The sequence below is a fragment of the Pleurodeles waltl genome, chromosome 12, assembly GCF_031143425.1.
Source record: "Pleurodeles waltl isolate 20211129_DDA chromosome 12, aPleWal1.hap1.20221129, whole genome shotgun sequence".
NCBI lineage: Eukaryota > Metazoa > Chordata > Amphibia > Caudata > Salamandridae > Pleurodeles > Pleurodeles waltl.
Genome location: NC_090451.1, coordinates 217,246,371 through 217,258,591, shown reverse-complemented (window position 1 = coordinate 217,258,591; position 12,221 = coordinate 217,246,371). Strand labels below are relative to the sequence as shown.

Below are 12,221 nucleotides of genomic sequence, written 5' to 3'. Positions count from 1 at the left end.
TGACATGGGGTACAGGACCCTACCGCGCCTTGTTTGTTGGAGTACCACATGGCGGTAGTGTTGTCCGTGAACACCTGCACCACTTTCCCTTTGAGAGAGTGAAGGAATGCTTTCAACGCAAGTCTGATCGCTCGGAGCTCCAGTATGTTTATGTGGAGTCCCGACTCTGCCAGAGACCAGAATCCTCTGATCTCCGCCTCTCCCATGTGGCCGCCCCAACCCAGAAGCGACGCATCTGTCACTATTGAGAGATCTGGTTGGGGAAGGGAGAGGGATCTGCCATTGACCCAATTGGGATTTGAAAGCCACCACTGCAGGTCTTTCGCAGTCCCTTCCGAGATCTGGACCATGTCGGAGAGATTCCCCTGATGCTGCGCCCATTGGAACTTCAAGTCCCACTGCAGAGCCCACATTTGCCCCTGGGCATGTGTTACTAAGCAGGATGCAGGAGGCCAAGAGGCCCAGCAGCCTCAGAGTCTGTCTCACCGAAACCCAAGACCAAGGCTGAAGATTGGAATCATTGTCTGAATGTCTTGGACTCACTTTTGGGGAGGATAAGCCCGAAACCGCACTGTGTCCAGAACTGCTCCGATGAAAGGGAGAGTCTGAGAGGAAGTCAGGTGTGACTTCGGCACGTTGATAGTGAACCCCAGCTGGTGCAGGAGGTTCGCCGTAGTCTGGAGGTGTGAGACCACTGTCTGGGGCGAAGGCGCCTTCAACAGCCAGTCGTCGAGGTAGGGAAAGACTGAGACCCCTAACCTGCGCAGATGAGCTGCAACCACCGCCATCACTTTTGTGAACACCCGAGGGGCACTGGTAAGGCGGAAAGGGAGCACGGTAAACTGAAAGTGCTCGTGACCTACCACGAATCGTAGGTAACATCTGTGGGCAGGCAGGATGGGGATGTGGAAATAAGCGTCCTGCAAGTCCAACGCTACCATCCAGTCTTCCGGGACTAAGGCAGGCAGAACCTGAGCCAGGGTGAGCATTTTGAACTTCTCCTTCTTGAGGAAGTAGTTCAGGTCCGAAGATCTAGGATAGGTCGCAAGCCTTTGTCCTTCTTTGGTATCGGAAAGTAGTGGGAATAACAACCACGACCTACTTCTGGCACAGGGAGCCGCGACTTCCTGGCGGAGAAGCACCAAATGATCCTCCGAAAGGGGATGGAAGGATGGTGGCATGTGTGGTGGTGCAGATTCGAAAGGGAGGGAGTAAGCCTTCCGAATTATTTGCAAAACCCACCCGTCCGTGGTGATATGTTCCCAGTGGGGCAGATGATGGCGGATTCTGCCTCCCACTGGGCAGGAGTGAGGGGACGGACTAGGAAGGTTTGGAGGCTGCTGCGGGGGCAAGGGTGGACTGGACAGACCTCTGGTTCCCTGTCCCACGACCTCATGGGATTCCGTGCCCCCGGCCACACATAGGCTGTCCAGCGCGCATGGCCCGGTGGCTGGGTTGAGGATGCGACAGGGCGCCCATTCCGTGGCCACGAAAGGGACGAAAAGCAGACTGTTGGGGGCGTGTGGCGGCAAAAAGGCCAAGGGACTGAGCCGTAGCCCTGGACTCCTTGAACCTCTCTAAGGCAGAGTCCGCTTTGTCTCCGAAGAGATGGGTGCCATCATAGGGCATGTCCATGAGTGACTGTTGGACATCCCCCGAAAAACCAGAAGTACGTAACCAGGCATGGTGCCTGAAGGCCACTGTCATAGCAACCGATCTGCCTAGAGAGTCGGTCGTATACAGCCCACAACGGATGGTGAACTTTGCCGCGTCTCTCCTGTCTTTGACTGCTTGGGAGACGATAGCACGGGCCTCCTCCGGTATCAGCGGCAGGACTTGCGCAACCGTATCCCACAGGGAGTGGGAATAACGGCCAAAAAGGCATGCAGTGTTCACGGACCGCAGCGCGAGCCTGGAGGAAGACAACAACTTCTTACCAAACTGTTCCAGCCTTTTGGATTCCCTATCCGGGGGTGTGGAAGGGAACCCGCCAGAAGAAGAAGAGGACGCCTGGATAACAAGACTCAGGCATAGGATGTTGGGACAGGAACTTCGGGTCGTTCGGCACAGGCCGATGGCGGCGAGCAATCGTCCTGTTCACAGGAGCCCGTGTTGGGTTTGGACCACGTACCCAAAAGGACATCAGTGAGGGCTTCATTAAATGGAAGAAGGGGTTCAGAAGTAGAAGCCCCAGGCTGAAGCACCTCCGCCAGGAGGTTAGACCTGACTTCGACAGTAGGTAGCTCAAGGCCAAGGACCTCATCCGCCCTACTAACCACCATACCATAGGTAGCTCCCTCCGCCGTAGCCACGGTAGGAGGAGACAGCATGCCAGAGTCAGGAGAGGTATCAAGACCACTGGCTTCGCCCAAGTCATGTGCCCAGTCCATAGTAGGGTCTTCCTGGTATTCATAAGGGTCCAGGGACCCCTCCAATTCCTCCCCATATTCGTACCCGTAGGAAAATGGGTCAGAATCCAACCTCGGGCGCGTAGGGCCCACCGAAGCCAAAGGCGGCAGAGGCCGACGCCGATCAGACTCCGAGTTGTCGAGGATGAGAATGGGATCAATAGTGGGCACCACCGACGTCGAGAGCGGCGCTGAACGACCCGGCGCCGGGGAAGGTCTCGACTGTGCGACCGGCGTCAGGGCAGATCCACGCACGGATCCGGAGGCGACCTCGGTGGCTGGGGCCGAAGCTGCTGGCGCGGATCCCAAAGGCCCCTCGGGCCCAAAGGCACCGTATCGGGGTCAGCACACCCAAAGATAAACGCATGGCCTTGTAAAACTCTGAGTTGGGTGGGGGTCGCTCCGGCTCCGGGAAACTCTGCGAAGCTCGGAGACGACCCAGGCGTAGGCTCCGAAGACGGAGGCCTACTCATCCCGCGTCGCGCCAGCCGAGCAACGGGGTGAAGTCGGAGAGCGACGGGACTTCGACTTCTTTTTCTTACCGTGACCCGACGATTTTGATGACGAAGAGTGGTGGTGACTCCACGACCGATCTCAAGACCTTCCTCTCGAGCAAGATCGGGACTTACGCAAAGTCAAGTGCCCGGCCGCCATCAGCTTTAGGGACCGCTCCCTCAAGGCCTTCGGATGCATCACCCGGCACTCGGAGCACGACTTCGGGTCGTGGTCGCGCTTGAGGCACCACAAACAGACACGATGGGGGTCCGTCACCGACATCATGCAGTGACAGTCCTCGCAGGGCTTGAACCCGGTCTTCGGGGACATCCTCGACGCACCAAGTTTGCACCCAAAAAGTCAACAAAACGGTCGAATTCGGCCCAAAAATGGGCGAGGGTAGCTCTATCTCGGATCAGCGCGTGGCGCGGAAAGTAAAGAACTGACATCACTGCGCAAGGGTGGCATCTATGTACTACTCCCGACTTCCTCATGGCGACCACGACGCCTACTGAGTCGACCGACACGCAAGGGTATTGCTCGAAGAAAAAAATCTCTGGATCCAGTCTGACGCCTGGGGGAAAATTCAAAGGTAAGGAATCTGCAACTAGAAGTCTCTATCAGATAGCTTGTTATATTGGCCACGTTCATTGTATTCTTTTTTTTATAAATACCCTTTGCCAGACCTTCTCTTCGGTTATAACTTAGACTATACATTCCTCTTTGAAGGAGGACTTAAGTTCATCTTGCCTGAAACAAGTCAAGGTTTCTCCTCCAATTAAAACGCTACCACTAGAAAACCTATATTTGAAAAGATTTTACATACAGTCCTAATGCTCCTTGTGTGACAAAATGGTGAGACACCTCTATGCTAACAGTTAAATGTTACGGCTAATGGTCAAGTGCAATAAAAGTAATAATCACATTACTCACTGGATAAGATTTTCAAATCAGCATAAACAAAATCATAAAAGGAAAATGTCACTTACCCAGTGTACATCTGTTCGTGGCATTAGTCGCTGCAGATTCACATGCTGTGCATAGTCCGCCGTCTGGTGTTGGGTCGGAGTGTTACAAGTTGTTTTTCTTCGAAGAAGTCTTTTCGAGTCACGAGACCGAGGGACTCCTCCCACTTTGGTTCCATTGCGCATGGGCGTCGACTTCATCTTAGATTGTTTTCCCCACAGAGGGTGAGGTAGGAGTTGTGTATGCTAATAATAGTGCCCATGCAATGGAATAAATACGTATGTACAAAATGAAGGTTTAATGTAATATATTTACAAATGTACAAATGTTCAAGATCTACTTCTAAACGGCTACAGGCTCCCGGGGAGGAGGGTGGGCGCATGTGAATCTGCAGCGACTAATGCCACGAACAGATGTACACTGGGTAAGTGACATTTTCCGTTCGGTGGCATGTGTAGCTGCAGATACACATGCTGTGCATAGACTAGTAAGCAGTGGTTCAGCCTGTAGGAGTGGAAGTAGTTTGAAATAAAGTTCTTAGTACGGCTTGACCTACTGTGGCCTGTTGTGCAGATAACACATCTACACAGTAGTGTTTAGTAAATGTATGAGGCATAGACCATGTTGCTGCCTTACATATTTCGGTCATTGGAATATTTCCTAGAAAGGCCATAGTAGCACCTTTCTTTCTGGTTGAGTGTGCCTTTGGTGTTATAGGCAGTTCTCTCTTTGCTTTAAGATAGCAGGTTTGGATGCACTTTACTATCCATCTGGCGATACCTTGTTTTGAAATTGGATTTCCTGTATGAGGTTTTTGGAAGGCAATAAATAGTTGTTTTGTCTTCCTAATTTGTTTTGTTCTGTCAATGTAGTACATTAGCGCTCTCTTGATGTCTAATGTATGTAGTGCTCTTTCAGCTATTGAATCTGGCTGTGGGAAGAACACTGGTAATTCCACTTTCTGATGGATACAACTACCTGTGGATTCCTCACCTAATGAATACTCCGATGGCGCCAGCATTCGACGGAAATCTTCTTCCTAGTCTCTGCACGTCGACGAGGACGTCACTCTAGCCCACGCGACGCCGTCTGACGTCATACAGGCAATAAGAGGTCCTCGACGACGTGCCGACATGATGATGCGACACAAGCTCCGGCGACTTGGCTTTGATCAACCAGTCGTCCAAGTAAGGGAATACTGCTATACCCTTCCTTCTGAGCTCTGCCGCAACCACCGACATCACCTTCGTGAAGACTCGAGGTGCTGAAGTAAGACCAAACGGAAGGACCGCAAACTGATAGTGCTGCGATCCCACCATAAACCGGAGATACTTCCTGTGTGACTTGAGTATCGGGATATGAAAGTAAGCATCCTGCAAGTCGACAGACACCATCCAATCTTCCTTGTTCAACGCCCAAAGCACCTGAGCTAGGGTCAGCATCTTGAACTTTTCCTGTTTGAGGAACCAATTCAAGATCCTCAGGTCCAGGATTGGTCTCAACCGACCATCCTTCTTGGGAATCAGGAAATACCTTGAGTAACATCCTCAACCCCTTTCCTGCTCTGGGACCAACTCTACTGCGCCCTTTGAAAGGAGGACTTGTACCTCCTGTTCTAGCAACAGGAGGTGTTCTTCTGAACAATAAGATGGGCGGGGCGGGATGAGGGACGGGAACTCCCGAAAGGGAAGGGTGTAGCCTTTTCCCACAATACTGAGAACCCAAGTGTCCGTTGTAATAGTCTTCCACTTGCAGAGAAAATGCTGTAATCTTCCCCCTACAGGATGTAACCACAAAAGTAACAGTTGCTCCCTCGAAGATAACCGTTTCGAATGCACGGAAAAAAGGGAACTGATGTCGGCACGTCGTCGAGGACCTCTTATTGCCTGTATGACGTCAGACGGCGTCGCGTGGGCTAGAGTGACGTCCTCGTCGACGTGCAGAGACTAGGAAGAAGATTTCCGTCGAATGCTGGCGCCATGGGAGTATTCATTAGGTGAGGAATCCACAGGTAGCTAATGTATCCACCAGAAAAGTCGTTACCGAAGGTAAGTAACTCGTTCGTTTGGTTTAAGTGGAACGGTGAGATAACCTTTGGTAAGAATTTTGGATTTGTTCTTAGAACGACCTTATTTTTGTGTATTTGAATAAATGGTTATTGTATGGTAAACGCCTGTATTTCACTTACTCTTCTTAGAGATGTGATGGCAATGAGAAATGCAACTTTCCACGTTAAGTATTGCATTTCACAAGAATGCATGGGTTCGAAAGGTGGACCCATGAGCCTTGTCAAGACAATGTTGAGGTTCCATGAAGGAACAGGTGGTGTCCTTGGTGGTATAATTCTCTTTAGGCCCTCCATAAATGCTTTAATGACAGGTATTCTAAATAGGGAAGTTGAATGAGTAATCTGCAGGTAAGCAGATATTGCTGCGAGATGTATTTTTATGGAAGAGAAAGCTAGATTTGATTTTTGTAAATGTAGTAAATATCCTACTGCATCTTTTGGAGATGCATGCAATGGTTGGACTTGATTATTATGGCAGTAACAAACAAATCTTTTCCATTTACTTGCATAGCAGTGTCTAGTGGATGGTCTTCTAGCTTGTTTTATGACCTCCATACACTCTTGTGTGAGGTTTAAGTGTCCAAATTCTAGGATTTCAGGAGCCAAATTGCTAGATTCAACGATGCTGAGTTTGGATGCCTGATCTGTTGTTTGTGTTGTGTTAACAGATCTGGCCTGTTGGGTAGTTTGACATGAGGTACTACTGACCGGTCTAGTAGTGTGGTATACCAAGGTTGTCTTGCCCATGTTGGTGCTATTAGTATGAGTTTGAGTTTGTTTTGACTCAATCTGTTTACTAGATATGGAAGGAGAGGGAGAGGGGGAAAAGCGTACGCAAATATCCCTGACCAATTCATCCATAGAGCATTGCCTTGAGATTGCCGGTGTGGGTACCTGGATGCAAAGTTTGGGCATTTTGCGTTTTCTTTTGTTGCAAACAGATCTATTTGAGGTGTTCCCCAAACTTGGAAGTAAGTGTTCAGGATTTGGGGGTGAATTTCCCATTTGTGGACCTGTTGGTGATCCCGAGAGAGATTGTCTGCTAGCTGGTTCTGGATCCCTGGAATAAACTGTGCTATTAGGCGAATGTGGTGGTGAATTGCCCAATGCCATATTTTTTGTGTTAGGAGACACAACAGTGTCGAGTGTGTTCCCCCTGTTTGTTTAAATAATACATTGTCGTCATGTTGTCTGTTTTGACAAGAATGTATTTGTGGGTTATCATTGGTTGGAATGCTTTCAACGCTAGAAATACTGCTAACAATTCTAGGTGATTTATATGAAACTTTCTTTGATGTACGTTCCATTGTCCTTGGATGCTGTGTTGATTGAGGTGTGCTCCCCACCCTGTCATGGAAGCATCTGTTATCACGTATTGTGGCACTGGGTCTTGGAAAGGCCGCCCTTTGTTTAAATTTGTACTGTTCCACCATAGAAGCGAGATGTATGTTTGGCGGTCTATCAACAACAGATCTAGAAGTTGACCCTGTGCATATGACCATTGTGATGCTAGGCACTGTTGTAGGGGCCGCATGTGCAATCTTGCGTTTGGGACAATGGCTATGCATGAGGACATCATGCCTAGGAGTTTTAATACCATCGTTGCGTGTATCTTTTGTGTTGGATACATAGCTTGTATCACCTTGTGAAAATTTTGAACCCTTTGTGGACTTGGAGTGGCTATCCCTTTTGTTGTGTTGATTGTCGCTCCTAAGTATTGCTGTGTTTGACACGGCAAAAGGTGTGACTTTGCATAGTTGATGGAGAAACCCAGTTTGTAAAGGGTTTGTATAACATAATCTGTGTGCTGTGAACACTTTGTTAGCGAGTTGGTTTTGATTAACCAATCGTCTAGGTACGGGAACACGTGTATTTGCTGCCTCCTGATATGTGCAGCTACTACTGCTAGACATTTTGTAAAGACTCTTGGTGCTGTTGTTATTCCGAATGGCAACACTTTGAATTGGTAATGTATTCCTTTGAATACGAACCTTAGGTATTTCCTGTGAGAGGGATGTATCGGTATATGGAAATACGCGTCTTTTAGATCTAACGTTGTCATGTAGTCTTGCTGTTTCAGTAGTGGTATTACGTCTTGTAACGTGACCATGTGAAAGTGGTCTGATTTGATGTAGGTGTTTAGTGTTCTGAGATCTAATATTGGTCTCAGAGTTTTGTCCTTTTTCGGTATTAGAAAGTACAGTGAGTAAACTCCTGTGTTCTTTTGTGTTTTTGGTACTAATTCTATTGCGTCTTTTTGCAGTAATGCTTGAACTTCTAGTCCTAGAAGGTCTATATGCTGTTTTGACATATTGTGTGTTTTCGGCGGGACATTTGGAGGGAGTTTGAGAAATTCTATGCAATAACCATGTTGGATAATTGCTAAGACCCAAGTGTCTGTTGTTATTTCCTCCCATGATTTGTGGAACTGGCTTAGTCTTCCCCCCACTGGTGTTGTGTGAAGGGGTTGTGTGACCTGTGAGTCACTGTTTATTTTGAGGGGTTTTGGGACCTTGAAACTTTCCCCGGTTTCTTGGGAATTGGCCCCCTCTGTATTGGCCTCGAAAGCCACCCCTTTGATATTGTCCCTGGTAGGTAGGTGGTCTTGTTTGGGAGGTGCTGGCTTCTGTGGCTTGACCTTGAAACCCTCCTCTGAAAGTTGTTTTGCGAAATGTGCCAAATGTGCCTCTGCCCTGCGGGGAATAGAGTGCGCCCATGGCTTTGGCTGTGTCAGTGTCCTTTTTTAATTTTTCAATTGCAGTGTCCACTTCTGGGCCAAACAATTGCTGTTCATTGAACGGCATATTGAGCACTGCCTGTTGTATCTCAGGTTTGAAGCCAGATGTGCGCAGCCATGCGTGCCTCCTTATTGTCACAGCAGTATTTATTGTTCTTGCAGCTGTATCTGCTGCATCCATAGAAGAACGTATTTGGTTGTTGGAGATATTTTGCCCCTCTTCAACCACTTGTTTCGCTCGTTTCTGGAATTCTTTGGGGAAGTGCTCGATGAGATGCTGTATCTCGTCCCAATGGGCCCTGTCGTATCGCGCTAGAAGTGCTTGCGAGTTGGCGATGCGCCACTGATTTGCAGCTTGTGCTGCAACCCTTTTCCCAGCTGCATCAAACTTGCGGCTCTCCTTGTCCGGAGGTGGTGCGTCGCCTGATGTCTGCGAGTTGGCTCTTTTACGAGCTGCTCCTACGACTACTGAATCTGGTGTCAGTTGTGATGTAATAAAAGCAGGGTCTGTGGGCGGTGCCTTGTATTTTTTCTCCACCCTTGGAGTTATTGCTCTGCTTTTAACAGGCTCCTTGAAAATCTGTTTAGCGTGCCTTAGCATTCCCGGGAGCATGGGAAGGCTTTGATAATGGCTGTGGGTGGAGGACAGGGTGTTAAAGAGGAAGTCATCCTCAATAGGCTCCGAATGTAGAGATACATTATGAAATTCGGCTGCCCTAGCTACCACCTGTGCATATGCTGTACTGTCCTCAGGTGGTGAGGGTTTAGTTGGGTACGACTCTGGACTATTGTCCGATACTGGAGCATCATAGTGGTCCCATGCTGCCTGATCATCATGGCTCATGGTGGTATGAGCTGGTGATTGTGGTGGAGTCTGTGCCGGTGATACATGAGTTGACTGTGGTGGCGAGGGTGGTGGAGTTACCCTCTTTACCACCTTTGCTTGTGGTGGCTTGTCTTGTTGCTGGAAGTCAAGTTTCCTTTTCCTTCTGATTGGGGGAAGAGTGCTGATTTTCCCTGTACCCTTTTGGATAAAGATCCGCTTTTGCGTGTGATCTACCTCTGTAGTTTGTAATTCCTCCTCAAATCAGTGTCTTTTTAGTTGGGAGGACAGTGATTGTTCCTCTGAGTAGGAACTGGTTTTTGGTTCGGTTGCCGGGTGTTTTGGCACCGAAACTGTGTCTTTAGTTGTTTTCGGCTCCGACGAGATCTTTCTCTTTTTCGGTGTCTTGGCCTCTCGGTGCCGACCATCTTCGGTGCCGCTATCTCTGTGTCGAGCAGCTTCGGTGCCGCTGTCCCTGTGTCGAGTAGCTTCGGTGCCCCTATCTCGGTGTCAAGCCTTTTCTGCACCACTCTCTCGGTCCCGAGAGTGTTGCGTGCCTGTGTCTCGACCGGAGTCGGACGACTTCGGCACCAGCTCGCCCTTTTTCGGTGCCGATGGACGGTCACCTACTTTATGGGTTATGCCATGGCCTGTTGGCAGTGGCGTCCCCTGGGCTTTGTCTGTTTTTTCGTGTGTTCTTTCTTTCGACGTCTTACTCACGGTTGGTTGCTTGTCGACGTCGAATTCTTCGGAATCCGAATCGCGGATGGAGAAAGTTTCTTCTTCTTCCTCCTCCTCCTCGAACCCTTGTTGTCCTGTCGGCGTGGAAGCCATCTGCAACCTCCTGGCTCTTCGGTCCCTGAGCGTTTTTCTCGACCGAAACGCGCAACAGGCCTCACACGACTCTTCCTTGTGCTCGGGGGACAGGCACAAGTTACAGACCAAATGTTGGTCTGTATAAGGATATTTACTGTGGCATTTAGGACAGAATCGGAACGGGGTCCGTTCCATCAGTCTCGATGTTGCACGCGGTCGGGCCGACCAGGCCCCAACGGGGGATCGAAAATACCCCGAAGGGTTACCGGAGCTCTTTAAGGCTCGGTGTCGATTTGCCCTAACTATCCCGATACCGAACGAAACAATACCGACAAATTTTCCGTTGATTCTGACTAACTTTCCGACCCGAAACACGGAGCGAAAAGGAACACGTCCGAACCCGATGGCGGAAAAAAAACTATCTAAGATGGAGTCGACGCCCATGCGCAATGGAACCGAAGTGGGAGGAGTCCCTCGGTCTCGTGACTCGAAAAGACTTCTTCGAAGAAAAACAACTTGTAACACTCCGACCCAACACCAGACGGCGGACTATACACAGCATGTGTATCTGCAGCTACACATGCCACCGAACATATTCTTTCACCTATGTTCTTCTGAATAAATAACATTTTGATTGTAGAGTTGTTGCTGGCTCTTACCACTACTAGAAAAGCCTTGCAAAACAAATATTAAGATTCTGCTGAGACACATAAAATAAACAAAGAACAAAATATCATTACAGCAGGGTGTCAAAAGCACAATGACAGAAATAATGTCACTGTGTCTGCCAAATGGTACCTGGGAGGATGGTGTCCTCATTGCATGAATAAACAGAAAACGTTTGTGCACAAGAATAAAGTTGTGCTAGGTCACACTGTTAAATATCAGATGCTCAACGGTGGTGAATGAGGAGAGAAGCGAAGCAGGTAATCCACCTGAAAGAAAATATCTTCACTAAGAGGAAGAGACCAGTTGAGACCCTATGGTATATTAAATAGGTCTGACATACTTACATTTGGCTTAACCAGAATAAATCTATCCAAATAGAAGTCCATGAAGATTTTTTGCAAAGTGTGGCGACTACCAGAAAAGTGGGCAGCAAACACAGAAAAAATGAACCTTTCTCTCCTTCGCAAGAGCAACAATCCATTCCAATATGGCATAATAAAATTAATGAATGATGAAAGGAGATTAAATTTATATTATCTGAGAGTAAAGAATGCATTGTGAGGCAGTGAGTGTAGTTGCTACAGTTAATCTACATAATGATTTTAAGTTTCTCAGAAGCCTAGTCTTCGGTTAGAAACTATCTTTCAGGACTGCCTAAAAGCATATCATTGGGAGTTTTTGAATGAGTGCCACCCTACTTCTTAATGTACAATAGCACAACCCTGTCTATATAATTATGTACCCTTTGCCTTTTCACCAGATCAAGAAACCACTCGGAGCTAAGAAGATTGATTTCAGTAATGTATAATTTTATATGTGATATTTGAAACTCTTACAATAAAACAGGCCATCGCCTTCTATGGTCCCTAGATAGTACCTCATCATTGCTCTGAGGATTTTGATACCAAGACCATCGCCGGCTCTAAATGGGGAAAATAAAATCGCTGAAGTAGACTGATCTTTGGGACTATGAGGTCCTTCTTTACTGTACTTGTTAGTAAAACTGTGTGAGAACTTACACACAGACTCATGATAGGGCTCTATTACTTATTATATAATGCGTTCACAGACTGACAACAGATACGGACCACCAGGCTCATTTCATGTCACCCTGTAGACACTTGTTTTCCGTAGATCCTGCATTTACTCTCACTCACAGTACTGCCATTGTGTTGGTCTATCTAAAGTTGTCCTGAATTCAGTTTATGATTCAGCAAATAATAGTCCCATAGCTTTCTG

General features: G+C 48.1%; 1 protein-coding gene across 4 annotated transcripts in view; it reads right to left on the bottom strand.

The window, feature by feature from the left end:
- Positions 1–12,221, bottom strand: part of LOC138267469 (mitochondrial inner membrane m-AAA protease component AFG3L1-like) — a 431,197-nt gene that overhangs the window by 117,876 nt on the left and 301,100 nt on the right. The gene's annotated exons all lie outside the window — the stretch shown is intronic.